The sequence below is a fragment of the Sylvia atricapilla genome, chromosome 8 (genome assembly GCF_009819655.1).
Source record: "Sylvia atricapilla isolate bSylAtr1 chromosome 8, bSylAtr1.pri, whole genome shotgun sequence".
Classification (NCBI taxonomy): domain Eukaryota; kingdom Metazoa; phylum Chordata; class Aves; order Passeriformes; family Sylviidae; genus Sylvia; species Sylvia atricapilla.
Window position 1 is genome coordinate 24,153,184 of NC_089147.1, and position 13,302 is coordinate 24,166,485.

Here is a 13,302-nt window from a genome sequence, read left to right on the forward strand (position 1 = left end):
GAAGAGGGTGGTTAGGGTATTCAGTGAGCTGATGTGAAGGCACTCAAGAAAATGGACTTGGCAGAGGGTAGATTTAAACTTCTGTGAAATGCCTACCTTTGCATTTAGAGAAATGGAATTTCACCCATAAGTCTTGGCACACCTGCTAGGGACAGTGGCTAAACCCAACAAAATAGATGTTCGTAATTGAGTTGACTGGCAGCAATATAGAATGCTAAATTGCTTTTTTTCCCCTTCCACATACATGAGCTTGTTTCCCTTAATATGGGTCTTCACATCACTTGAACTGCTTTCTGTTCAAATTGCTGTTCACTGGTGAGTTCCATTCTGATTTAACTAAAAGCAGGGAAATAGCCTTCTCATCTCCACTCCTATGAAAGGAAGGTAAGGGCAGGAAAGGGAATTTTTATGTTGATCAGGTTTAAGAGGTTATTAGGCAGAGATGGTGAAAAAAAAACCCAAAACCAAAACTGATCCTGATTTCACATTGCTTTTAACTTTCAGATTGGAGAATGTGGGAGAATGAAATGGTTTATATTTTTTTTCTTCATATATTTTAGTAAGAGCTCTCAGGTATTGCTCTTTGGTGTTGAAAACACAATTTAACTTTCTGTGTTTTGAGAAGGTTGAACTGGAGGGTTTTTCACTTTGAGCTGCTAAGGTCAGAGCCCTCTTACCACTGTTGTTTGAGGTAAGTGGGCAAAGGAAAATTTTGGGGATCTCAGCTGAGTTCTATAAAAGGGTTTAAGTAAATGTCGGATCCAGCTCAGAAATGCAGAAGTTGGGGTGTGCCTTCTACAGGAAAACACCTGTTCAAGAAGTACAGAAAAATGAAGAGTTTTTCCTTGTAAAACCCTGGCACAAAGCTCTAGAAATAGTCTAAGGCTTTGTGCGTTTCTGTTTGTTTGTTTGTTTTCTTAAAAGCCAGCTTTCCTCGTGTTGCTGCTCTGTTTTTGCAAATACACGTTGCTGTATTCACAAATCTGTTCCATACTGCATAGGGAGGAACATTTTCAGACCAAAACAAATCAAAACTTGTTTATTAACAGAAGAGATTGAGTGTAGTGAAACAAAGTGAAAAAGATAAAACTCTACATTTTTATTGGTGGTGGTGTAAGTTTTCTTCACTCCAGTATTTTTTTGCTTCATGCAGGTTTTGGGTTCTGCCCCCCAGCAAAAAAAATGCACACATGTTGTATGTAGTTCTAAGCCCTTTGCTCTGCTACTGTCCTTAAGTAGTAATGCTGCAAGGGTTTAGAAATTATTCTACTGCCAAACATAAGACTTTTGTTACTCTCAGAGATGATGGCTTAATTTTTAGTATTCCTTGGTGGTTTATATCTTGATATTTCTTATGACCTACAATTATAATGACTTTAGCAAAGTCTCAACTTATATCCAGATTTCTGAGTGTGGTTGAGTGTCTCCAGGGAGAGCCTTGAACTGCTCACTAAATAATTATTTCCTTTTCTCAAAACAGATTAAATGTTATACCACTTGATATTAAAGAATAAATAACCCCAGATGACATAACTGCTACATTTAAAATTAAAAAATGTGCTCTGCACATTTTGAAGGGTAGTAATTTTGATGCCAATGCTGTGCTGATAGTATTCCACCAGAGAGAGCAAAGAATGGTTAAAAACAAGCATGTCTAATCCTATCTCGCTGTTCTGCTAGTCTTATTTGAGAATTAGGTTGATGGCACTCTACTTGGGTGGGTGCTAACTGCTAGATGTGGCAATAATCTTCTTTAGCAGAGCCTGAGACATTTTGCTTCTACTGCCTTGTCTCCCTGGAGTTAGATTTATTTATTTTTTTTTAATTTGTCTTACTCATGCCTGCTGCTTTCATTTAAGGTCAATCTCCTCCCTATTCCTTTAGCAAGATAGGCTGCAGAACTTGCTTGTGACTCACCTGCGCCCTTAGCTGATGCTGCAAGTATAATTTGAGTAGACTCCTCATGTTTACTGTTTATTTTGTATCCAACACACAAGAGGAGCAGAGGGAAATCAGTAGCTGCTGGTGCCCTGCAGAGGCTATACAGGCTGTGTGCAGGGAGAGTCAGATGCACTGGCTAGGCCAGAAGCAGCTTTTGTTCCTTCAAGCCACTTCCATGGTTGTGCTTGAGTGGATTATTGTTTAAGGTTGTGTAAGTACAATAGGACTTAAGGAACAGGGAAGGGGAAAACTTTTACTAAAATAGATCAAAACACATTAAAAAAAGTTTCTATGGGAATAAATAGCAAATGGTCTTTACTAATGGGATTTTACAAGAGATGTCCAATCTCCAGAACAATGGTTTGGTTTAAGCCAAGGTTAACAGTGCTTTTTATCCTGTGCCTGTGAGTTGGCAACTCAGTCCTCTGCTGCAAACAGATGCAGTTAATGTGCTGCTGCCGGGGAGGAGCTGGGACTGCCATGGTCACTTGTGAAACCATAACGAATTGCAAAGCTCAGCTGGTCTGGGTCCATCAGCCCCAGGCTGACGCTGACTGTAGCTGGCTGGGCACTCTTGGGCTGGAGGAGGACTGCCTTGCACGGGGCAGACACACCAAATCTTTCTTATTTCAGCTTGGGCCAAAGCCACCTCCATCTGATTATAGTTTTGCAAAGATACACTGAAATGCCCATCCTCCTGGTCTTATTTCCCTGTTCCTGTTTAAACCCCTGATCTGTCCTACTGACTCATGTGCAGCCCCTTAAATCTGGGCTGTGGGGCTGGGGGGCAGGTGGGCAGCAGCAGTGCCCCAGGGACTTCAGGGTTTGCGGGGCTGTGACAAGACAGCAGAGACATGGACTACAGCAATCATAGCCATGTTTTTAGGTGCACTGGACCCATCTTAGATGCAGCCTGAAAAAGAGAACAGGATGGAAAAGTGGTTCTTTCAATAATTAGATATTTCTGGAACCATTTGGGAGAAGAAGAGGATTTTGTTGTTGCTGTTCTAAACTGGAGATCATGATACTGCAAACGGCTCCTGTTATGCCTTAAATGTATAGGGTATGACAACAACCTGGACCTTTCCTTTCCATCTCAAAATAAGGAAATTGCAAATTAATGGCTTTCTACAGCTGAGAAAATGTATTACTTCAGTTACATTTTATTTTTTTGAAATAATGTGAAGTACAAGTTTGAGAAGGTTTGAATTTCTGTTTATGCAGAGAAAAAACATAAAGGTAGTTGTTTGGTTTCTTTAATTGGGACAGCTAAGAAAATGGTGAATAAATAAACAAAACTTTTGCTTCTACACACTGGTGAGAAATAAGATGGGAAAAAACACAGGCAGAATTTCCATACTTACTACTGTGATTCTTTCTTTCTTTGCTATACCCTCGTAGAATTTTGTCTAGCAAGGTGAGCTTGAGAATCTCCTCGGAGGACTGGTAGTAGTGATGTGACACAGGAGTCAGCGGTTTGACTGAGTGTCTGAGTGGCTGTGCTGTTCAATGCAGCAGCCCCCTGTGAGAACCTGCTGCTTCTATTTTGGGAGCAAACGGTGTCAGGAGGAAAGGGGAAAGGGCTCAGGCTTCTGCTGGGACTCTGCAAGGCACGAGGAGCCCTGCAGGGCTGAAGGCAGGAGGCTGACTCCAGGGGCAGGGAGGAGGATGTTAGGTGCTGCTGGGTGAGGCACATGGCAGGCTCCAGTGCAGCCTGGCCACTTTCTGTGGCTTTCTGCTACTTGTCTTTGGAAGGAGTGTGCATCCTGTCCCGTCAGATAAGTGTCTGTATTTTACAGCCATGTGGCTGCTGCATTTTGGTGTGATGCGTTTGTGTGTTTTTTGGTTCTTGTTTAAACAAGGATTGCTGAGGAGCAAATCTAGGTGTAGGCAAAGTTGAAAGTTGTCAGAAGCTGCAGTCCTGCTTGCCTCTGCACAGATCTTCCCAGCTTTATTTTCCTCGTTTGTTCTGTCTCTGCCCAGGAAGAAACACACCAACCTGCACTGATATTAGCCTCTCTCTCTCCACTTCTCTTCTTTCCTGCCCAAACCCCTCACCTATTTTGCATTACTTAGTTTAACAACATCTTTTGCTTTTCTCTTATTAAACTAGCAGGCTGTTTTCTTGCCAGTGGGGATGGCATCTGATGCTCATCAGACAAATACTCACTGTTGATTTTGAGTTGCTTTAGAATTTCAAGAAAGCCCAAGTTTCTAAAAAGTCCTGATAGAGGGCTATGATACCTAATAAGGACTGCATGTAATAGTTAAACTCTCTGTAGAAGTTTGTTAATGTTTTCACATAGCAGAAGTATGCTTGCTGACCAGTAAGCTTATTTAGGAAGAGCAGCACTTCGTGTTCTTCACTTATGACCCAGTTACAGCTGTGGATAAATGAGAAGTTGGGATTGCTGACATGCTGTGGTTTTACAGGAATTTTGAGTTTGAACACATTCTGCAGTTCAAGGAGAATAATGCTGGAACCCTGAAATTATTTGTGAAAGTAGGAAAATACCCTAAAATGCACCTGCCTTATGCATTTCCATAGGAAGGTTGTACAACATATTTTAACTGTCTATCCTAGCAGTATTTTTGTTTTCCAAGAATTTCTGCTTGGGTGTTTTCTATTTGCTCTCTTCATTCTTGTTTGGGTATGTGGAGTCCAAGTGATAGTTTGTGTATGGAAACTGAAGGGTTTACTCTTGGTTACCTTTAGAGATTGATTTATTTGCAGTTATTTAAGTCCAGCACAGGCTAAGTGCGGAGATATAGGCAGTGAGATACCCTGGGGTTGCTCTTGCTTTCCACAGAGGGTAAGGTTGAGGAAGAGAACCAGGATTCCAGGACTATCTGTGATAGTCCACAGAGATCTATTATAAACTTGTCTCTAAAATCTGGCAGCCAGCATGTGGGACCAAGATATGATGGAAAAGCAGGGAAAGTTCTTTGTGCTTGACCTAAGTCCATTGCAGTGATGCAGCTGAGATTAGGAGGTTTAAAGATGAACTCCTTGTTACTTCCCTATTGGATTTCCTCCAGTTCCCCCTTACAGTAGTTTTTATATCCTTTAATTTTAAGACTTGTAATGCACAGTTTGCTCTGGGTGTCTGGGTGTTTCCTATACATATATATACATTTCCATTAATTTTGGCAAAATCACTAAGAAACAGAGCACCATGTTAAAAGAAAAATGTTGAAACGATGTAGTATGTTGGGCCAAAATGGGTGGGTTTAGGAGCAGGGGCTGCAGGGTGGGGGGCACTGTGTGGGTGTCCTTTAGGAGTGCCCTGAGGGATGGTGTCTGCCCTGGAGTGCACTGAGTGTCACCCTTGGGGGCTGTGGCCACCCAAGGCCACAGAGAGAGCATCCCTGGTGGGGACTGGGACCTGGGGAGTCCAGGGGAAAGGGGGCAAAGGAGCAAGGAGTATCCCCAGGACAGAGGAGGAGCAGACAGAGAAGGCATTGCAGACACACCCCTCTCTGTGCTCCTATCGCCTCACCAAAGGCATGGGCTGGGGCTAAGGCATGGCACAAACCTGGGCACTTAGGTTAGGAAAGGTGTCCGAGTCAAGCTGACCCTTGGGAACCTGCAGGAAGAGAGTTACCCTCAGTAGCTGCTGAACTGCTTAGTCTCCTTTCTTTTCCTCCTCAATTTCTGGAACAATAATTAACAGTGTGTTAATTGTCAATAAATAAAATAAAATTACATTAAATTCCCCGAGGTGAGATTCTTTTGCCCACGTACAGACAACAGATGTGAAGGATTCTTGTATTGTTTTTGCTACTACTTAAATCTTTCGGGTTTGTCTTTACAGCTTTGGTTTTGAACTTTGGAAACCTAGATAAATATATCCCTTAAAAACAAAACAAAACCAAAAAAACACAAAAAAAAAAAAAAAAAAAAACAAAAAAAAAAAAAAAAAAAAACAACACCAAAAAAAAAAAAAAAACAGGGAGAAAAAAATGGCAAAGAACTGAAAACTGAAATTTTTATATGATGATGAGACTTTGGAGAGCTATCTTTATGAAAACTTCCTGGTGCTGCAGGGGGCACGGTGGAGTGGCTGGCGCTGGCAGCCCTGCTGTGTAGCCTGTCCTTCATTCCCGGCTCCTGCAGCCTCCCTGGCCGGTCCTGGTCGGCTCCTAGAGAGCTGGTTTTACAGCGATGTGCTCGGAGCAGGAGTTGTGCCTGCGGTGCCCTTGTCATGGCCCACGAGCACATCGCTGTAGGAGCGGCCTAAGGCGGAGTGTCCGGCACTGAGAGCCAAACCCCCGTGTTTCTGTGTGCTGCCGCCGCTGTCTCTGGAAGAGCAGGGAGCCCTCCCGGCTGGAGCGTTCCCCTCCTTCCCTGAGCGGCCCTGGCGGTGTTTGCCAAAGGACTCGGCCCTTCCCAGGGTCTGACTGTGGGGATTGTGCAGGTCCTGTGCCACCGTAGGGCTCAGAACACACCTGAGCCCGGGCAGGTGTAAGGGCTTCCCACTTAACACCTGTTCTCTGCCGTCTGCTCTCGTTTCCAGGTGTAGCCCACTTCCCCTCAAGTCTGCCAGTGAGACTGTTTTGGGGATCTTTCTAGAAACAGGATGAGGGAAGGCTTTAAGAAGCTAATTTTATTTTTAGAAGCTGATTGCGGTTCCCAGCAGGAGCCTGTGAAGTGCTTTGGCAGAGCTGGGGCTGGAGTGGTGGGGGGACATTGTACAACCCCTGAGCAGGTTGTGAGGGGAAACCAGGGAGCAGATGCTGGTGGGGCCCGTGCCAGTGTCCTTAGAATCAGCTTGGACCGGGCGTATGAAAGGGCTGGGTGGTCGGTAATGTGAATTCACAGAAATGTTAATGGATAGTCCTTTCATTTTAAGAGGTGCTTTATAAAACAAAGTAGGAATTGTGGTGCCAGTTTTACAGATGGGCAGAATAAAGCACAGAGGAGGGGGGCGAAGCCTGGGGTTTGTGTGCTTCAGCAGTGCTGTTCAAGCTGGTTTAAACAGCCTCCTGTCCTCTGCCGTGATGGCTGATCACTCCTGCCTTGGGCCCGCTCCCTGGGTTGTGTTGGCACAGCTGTTTGTGAGACACCATGCTGAAGGAAATCAGTTCCCCATTCCGGCTAACCATGCAGCTGCACAAATGCAGCGCTGGAAGTAAGAGGCCGGGAGAGAGGAGTGAGAGGTAAAATTCAAATGTCCAGGTGAGTGTTATATAGCCTGATCTGACAAAAGGCCAATCCAGTTACACCTGGAATGGTACCCAAATCTTGGGGCAGGCAGAAAAGAAGTTTTTCCTTTGGAGAAACAAACTAAAATAACTAATTGTAACTTCATTAGAGACCAGTCTGCATTAGCTGAGAAAGTCATGTTAACACATACTAAATTTGAATCAATGAACGTGTTTTTCCTGCCTTGCATAAGCAGAAGAAAAGCACTGGGGAAAACTTCTGGATGAGAATAAATCCTTTCTGGGCGAAAACATTCAGAGTGCAATGAGGCCTTAAAGCCAATCATTCACCCAGGCTGCTTGTCAATATGTAACTTCTCTAAAATCACCTTTTGTGAGACAAGAAAGCCAGCAGTGTCCCTGTATGAAGCAGACAGTCCCTTGGTGACGCTGGGTGTGTTGGGGGTGGGATGACTGCTTCTGAGAAGGTTTTCAGTCATGTTTTTATTCTTTGTGAATTACCAGTGAAAAGGATAAATATAGCTGCAGAACAAACATTGAATGCAACTAACAAGTTATTTGTAATAACTTGAGGCTTTTCTTCTGCATTTTTTTAAGTCACCTGTGACTTTTGCATCATTTGAGTTGCTATGAAAGGGTCTGCTCCCACAGCTGGTCGTTTGGGAGGAACCTGGACTGGTTACAAATTATGTGGGGTTTGCTGTGTTGGTTTTTGTTTACTTGTTTGTTTTTTTTTTTTTTTTTTTTTTTTTTTTTTTTTTTTTTTTTTCCGCTAGTATGTGCATTTTCATGTTTAATGGATTTTTTTTTTTTTTTTTTGTATGGAAGTTATTTGGAAGTCAGTTAAAAGAGAGGCAAAACTTAATCACTGTATTACTTTTCTCAATATTTACGGAGTTTTGGAGCCTGGTAGTATAATGCTGTAAGGACACCTTGTCTGCCTGCTGAAACAGCATGTAACAAAATGCAGACTACCCGTAAACATTCCCCTGTCTCCCTTTGCAATGTTCTTTATAATTAAAAAAAGATTTCCTAGAAGTTGCAGTGCTGTGCCAGGGTAATCCATAAACTTGTTTTGTTATGCTACAGAGAGGATGGTGGTTCTGAGGTATTTTGGTGTGTTTTCTTAAGCAGTGTTTGGGGGTTGGTTTATCTCTTTTAATGGCACTTAGCTCACAACAGTCAGTGAGTACCCTTTATAAAGAGAATAAAAGAGACTTCAGCATGACCTTTAACTGAAAAAAATTACCATTTGGCTCAGGAACTTTTGATATAAACCTCAACAGAATTCTCATTATCTTTTCCTCATTTCATTGTTACAGGCATGAAAACCTGTAATACTTAAACTGCTGAGTGAGTCTCAAAAGCTTGGGGGTGGCAAGAACTGGGCTGGAACCCCAACCCACCCTCAGATCTGGTCCTCCTGGCCTGGTCGTTGGGCTTCTAAATCCTTTTAATTCATTTCAGGTCTTTTCACTGAGCTAATTCAAATGCTGCTGTGTTCTGCAGCAGAATGGAAGCATGATGTGTCTGTATTTTGATTGCAGGAAAATGGATCTTGTTATGTGAGGGCGTTGAGGAGACAGTCCCCAGCTACTGAGAGGAAGAAAGGCCGGTGGGAAATATTCAGGTAGGAGAGCTGTGTGGATCATCAAGCAGTAAAAACACTTGTGGGCCTTCATTCTTTTTCCAGACACTGTGTCGTGTTTGATGCTTGAATGGCTGATCTGGTCACTATCATAGTTTATTTGTTGTTTTAAGAAGCAGCCCTGTTTGGTCAATTGATTGCAACAACAAAACACTGCAAGCAAAGCCCTCAGCATAAACATTCCTCGGGCTGGCCCTGGTACAGTATTGATCCTGATACAGAATACAAACAAATTACTCTTTGCGTGAGCCGTTCGAGCTATAAAACAGAGCAATAATATGTTCTACTTGCTGCCAATAAATGTGCATTTATAATAAACTAAGCAGAAATCCCTGAGTAGAAGTGAACAGTAGTTTCAATAATGCATTCAATATCTTATGTCTAGCTGTTGTACTGAATTTTAAAAAAAGCACAGTGGGCACTCCAGGGTTTCTGTTTCCTCCTTCACTAAAGAAAAATAATGTTTGCAGACTTGTTCTGTTGCTGCTTTTCCTTTGCTTTTGGGGTTCTTTTAGATATTTTAAGTACTTTATAAAGTCATAGGTGAGCTGATCTCTGCCTTATTTTCAGTGTAGTTCATTGCTTCTCAAAAATTTGGCCTACATCATAATTTTCTTGTGGACCAGCTGCCTCTCCTTACACCGCTGTGTCCGTCTTGTCAATTTTTGCTCCTTGTCCTATCCCAGTGGTATTTCCATATATTGGGAAATAGCACTAAAGAGACTTCCATGCATCTGTAGTTGCCTTGAATGCACCTGAAATTAGGAGGGGAGTCAGTACCCTGTGACCATCACCACTAGGGATGCATAACTGAACCCATTTCCAAAAAGAAAAGATGTTACTGATCATCAGAACATAGATTTCTGTCTGTGATTATATGAGCTTTACCATGCTCATATAATCTACCTCATCCATGTTTTCAGTGCTGCTCTTTGATGGGTTACAGGCAGCTGACCTCAAGGCATTTCTTGATGAGCATTTCTATCTGCTCTCAGCCTTGAAAAACTCAACCTTTTGAAGAAGAGTTGTATGGGAGAAAAATGTGTAAGACTAATATTTACAGGCTGAAAGAGAAGGGAGAGGAAAGACTAAAGTGTAAAACTTGCTTCCAGCAGAAATGCCATCCCTCTTTTACCTCTGATAATTAGAAGCATTTCTGACACGGTTACCAAGCAAGATAGTGGTGAGTGCCTGCCATTTGCTGTGCATTTCTACTGCAGGACTGTTTTCCTTCCCAGTGCTTTCTGCTGTGTTGTTTTCTGACAGCCACACATTTCTGATACTCATTACATTATGATCCATCAATACTCCTACATTTCAGTTACTTCCAAGTATGTATGTATAATTGTTTGTAAAACTGCAAGGTTGTGATTCAGGTTCAGATTCTGAGTTGTTTTTTTTTTTTCATAGTGTTTTGCAAAGCTCGTTTGCATAACTCTTTTCATTAATAGTGCTAGCTGAAATATTCCTGAAAGACAAGAAGGGGGAGAGTTTAAAGTGCCATAATTTTTGCTAGGAAAAGATCATGGCTATATTAAGAAATACGGCAGTACTGATTTTAACTCTAATAGAAGATTTAGAGAGCATTACAAGTGTTCTTTTTAGAGGTGACTTAAAGGGTATACTGTATTTAATGGTCCCTGAATATAGGTCTAAGATGCTGGTCTTAGATAATAAAAATAGTATGTGCAGGCATAGAAATGCAGCAAATAAATAACAAAAGGAAACACAACACCAAACCCCACCACATCAAGAAAACCTCTGGTTTTAAAACTGTACTCTTGAAAATTTCCTGATGATTTCCCTAGACTTGGATCCTCATTTTAAAAAATAAAATAAAAATGGCTTTTCTGTACCATAAAGAAACTTGGGAAAGAAGTTCCTTGCTGTGCCTTTGGGTCATGTGACCTCGTTGCTGTAGAGCTGGAATGTTTGCCATGGTATTTCCGGAGGCTTCAAAACACATAGAAAAAACAGTGGGGGTTAAGAGAATTTTAAAAATATTGCTGTATTTTCCCCCCAGCCCCTTTTTTTTTTTTTTTTTCCTGACAGCTTAAATTCATTGCACTTCGAATATAGGATTCTTTTAGGAATTCAGGAGAGGTTTTGATTGATTAGTCCAGTGAATTTTAAGAATTAAGTTAAAATATTTAGTAATTTTTTAATTGCTGAACTTGTCTAGAATTATTTCTTACTAGATATAATACCTGGCAATCTACATATTAACCCTGGCTCTTATTTAGATGGTCTTAATGGTTTACTTTTGGCATGTGTCACTGTGAGTGGCATTCAGTAATCTGACTTGATAGCTGTCATCTTGCAAGGCAGAGTAATGCAAACAAAAGATGAGCGCTCAGACAAGGTTACAGTGAAGAGCCATTTCCTAAGTCCTCCTGTGGTGGTGTAGAATCCCCAAGTCAAATCAGAAAAGCACAGAATTAGTTCTGGCTCCTGGGATATGAGGGATAAGATTATGCAAACCTCTTCCATCCAACTGTAGGAGTAGTTCATGCTCCTTTTCAGACTTTGCAAACACCATCTTAAACTGGGATTATGAGGACCTCTGTGTGTCTATAATACCATGGATATGTTCTGTCTTAGTGGCAAGGGGGGCTGAGGGGACCCTGCAGTCCCTCTGACAGCCTGGGCTGGCAGAGCTGCATCTTCTCCTCCTCCCTTCCCATTCCAGCCAAGATGCCTGTTGAACAAGGCCAGAGAACTTATCTGTTTTAAAAATAACCTGGCAAAAATGAGGAGTGAGGGGGGGGGATGAATGGACTATTTTTAGCTTAACCAAGTCCGTTGTTTGCACAGCACCAGGAAGCTGTCCTGACGCTACCAGGAGGGGTGGGGTGAAGGCAGTGCAACGGGAGCTGATAACAAGTGGCCAGAGGTAGGAGCTGCTTGTTTCAGATTGCCTTTGTGAAAAAGCCCCCAGCCATGAGCCTGTGTATTCCATGAGGCTGCTCAGGACGTGGTTAGTGGGAGGTGTATCACCATATCAAGGCAGGCTTGTTGCCAAATCAGACTTTATTGCATCAGAAGTTACAAAAAGACAGCCTAGTTTGTCTTTGAGCTTTGCTTTTAAGTATGAAGCAGTAAAGTTGTTTTTTTTCCCAGCTTCAGGCCCCAGAGTGGCACTCTGAGGAGGAGCATGGGTAGATCTGGAATTGAGCAATGGCTTGGATTTTGCACTTTGACAGGGCTTCTTCACTCCATTCTCCTGTCCCCTGCTGAACTTTCTGAATTCTCTGTATAAGTGTGGCTAATTATTGAGTTGCATTCTCCTAATGTTGAAATGTATGAAATCTAGAATAATTTATGTTAATAAAGTATGTCTTATGTTTGAGTTCAATACATTTTGTGATGTCTGATTGCCCCAGATTGTCACACTGTCTGACTCCTACTCTAGTGGTGTCTAGCTAAAGCAGTTGATTGAGAATGGATTGGAATGGGATGAAGCTGAGAAGTTGTTCTGGAACTATTGTATTGTAATTTGTAGGAAAAAACATAGTTTCAAATATTGCCTTTTTAATCTTTTACAAAAGTAAGCCATGAGCCCAAAGGCAAAGTGTGTTTTGAGCTTGTCTGCTTGTATATGTGGTTTTTTTTTCCCCCAGATGGACACATAGAAATGTGTATGGCTGCATAAAATGCTGGTAGCTTCTTGATTGAGTTGTCTTCAGTGTTGTACTTTTTATTAAAATGCTGTTTTAAAAACCCCCAAGTTTCAGGTGAAAAGTTCCACCTATTTTGGTAGCAGAAATAGTGTACAAGAACTTGCTTCTTGTTTTGGAGATGTTCCAAAGTTTTGTCTCGTTCCTTAGGGCATTTCACTGGTTTGTCACTTCGTGCCTCTATGAAACTGGAAAGATTTTTTATAATTTTGTAACGATATTATGTATATCCAAATAATATTTTTCATGGCCTTTAGCAATGCCCCTTCCCATCTAAGGACTCCTAAGCTTTCTTAGGAAACTTCTGTTTAGGCAGGCCAACGGGAGTCATGGTTGAAACTTGTTCTCAAAAGCTCTGTGTTCCTAATGGCCTTTGACAGTGGTTGGGAAAGATGTCACTTCAACATAGTGGAAAACTACCGAAGTAAATTATATTTTTAATGAAGGATTTTCTATCTGGATGAATTGATACTGGCAGGACAGTATTAGTTAAAAATAGAAGAACCTTCTGCAGACACATTGCAATCTATCCTGGTTTTACTTTGTCTAAACAGAAAGCAAATGTACACATAGTGAGTGTAGACAGGTCTTTTAGTCTGAGATACTTTCTTTAGCAGATGGCTTCTGATTCTTTTTTCTTTTTTCTTTTTTTTTTTTTTTAAATAAGTGTTGCTTTGAAGGGAGACCAAATAAAATCAGTACTCAAGGATTGTTTATCATGTCACTGCATGGGAGATTGCTGTATCCTGTACTAGAGCTGCTTTATGGTGGTACATATCAGATTCTTATGGCCTTATAAAGGATGCTAACTTGCATTCCTCTCTGCAAAGAAGTATTTCCAAAAGAAATAATGCACAGATTGAGTATTTA

General features: G+C 41.7%; 1 protein-coding gene across 5 annotated transcripts in view; it reads left to right on the forward strand.

Annotated features, from left to right (window-relative positions):
* The window catches only part of ZMIZ1 (zinc finger MIZ-type containing 1), a 339,057-nt gene that overhangs the window by 109,344 nt on the left and 216,411 nt on the right, over positions 1-13,302 (forward strand). For 4 of the 5 annotated variants that reach the window (XM_066324120.1, XM_066324122.1, XM_066324125.1 and 1 more), the window contains exon 3: positions 8,655-8,737. The exons of the other annotated variant lie outside the window; for it this stretch is intronic. The gene's annotated coding sequence lies outside the window, so the exon portion shown is untranslated. The remainder of the gene's footprint in view (positions 1-8,654; positions 8,738-13,302) is intronic. 5 annotated transcript variants of the gene reach the window in all.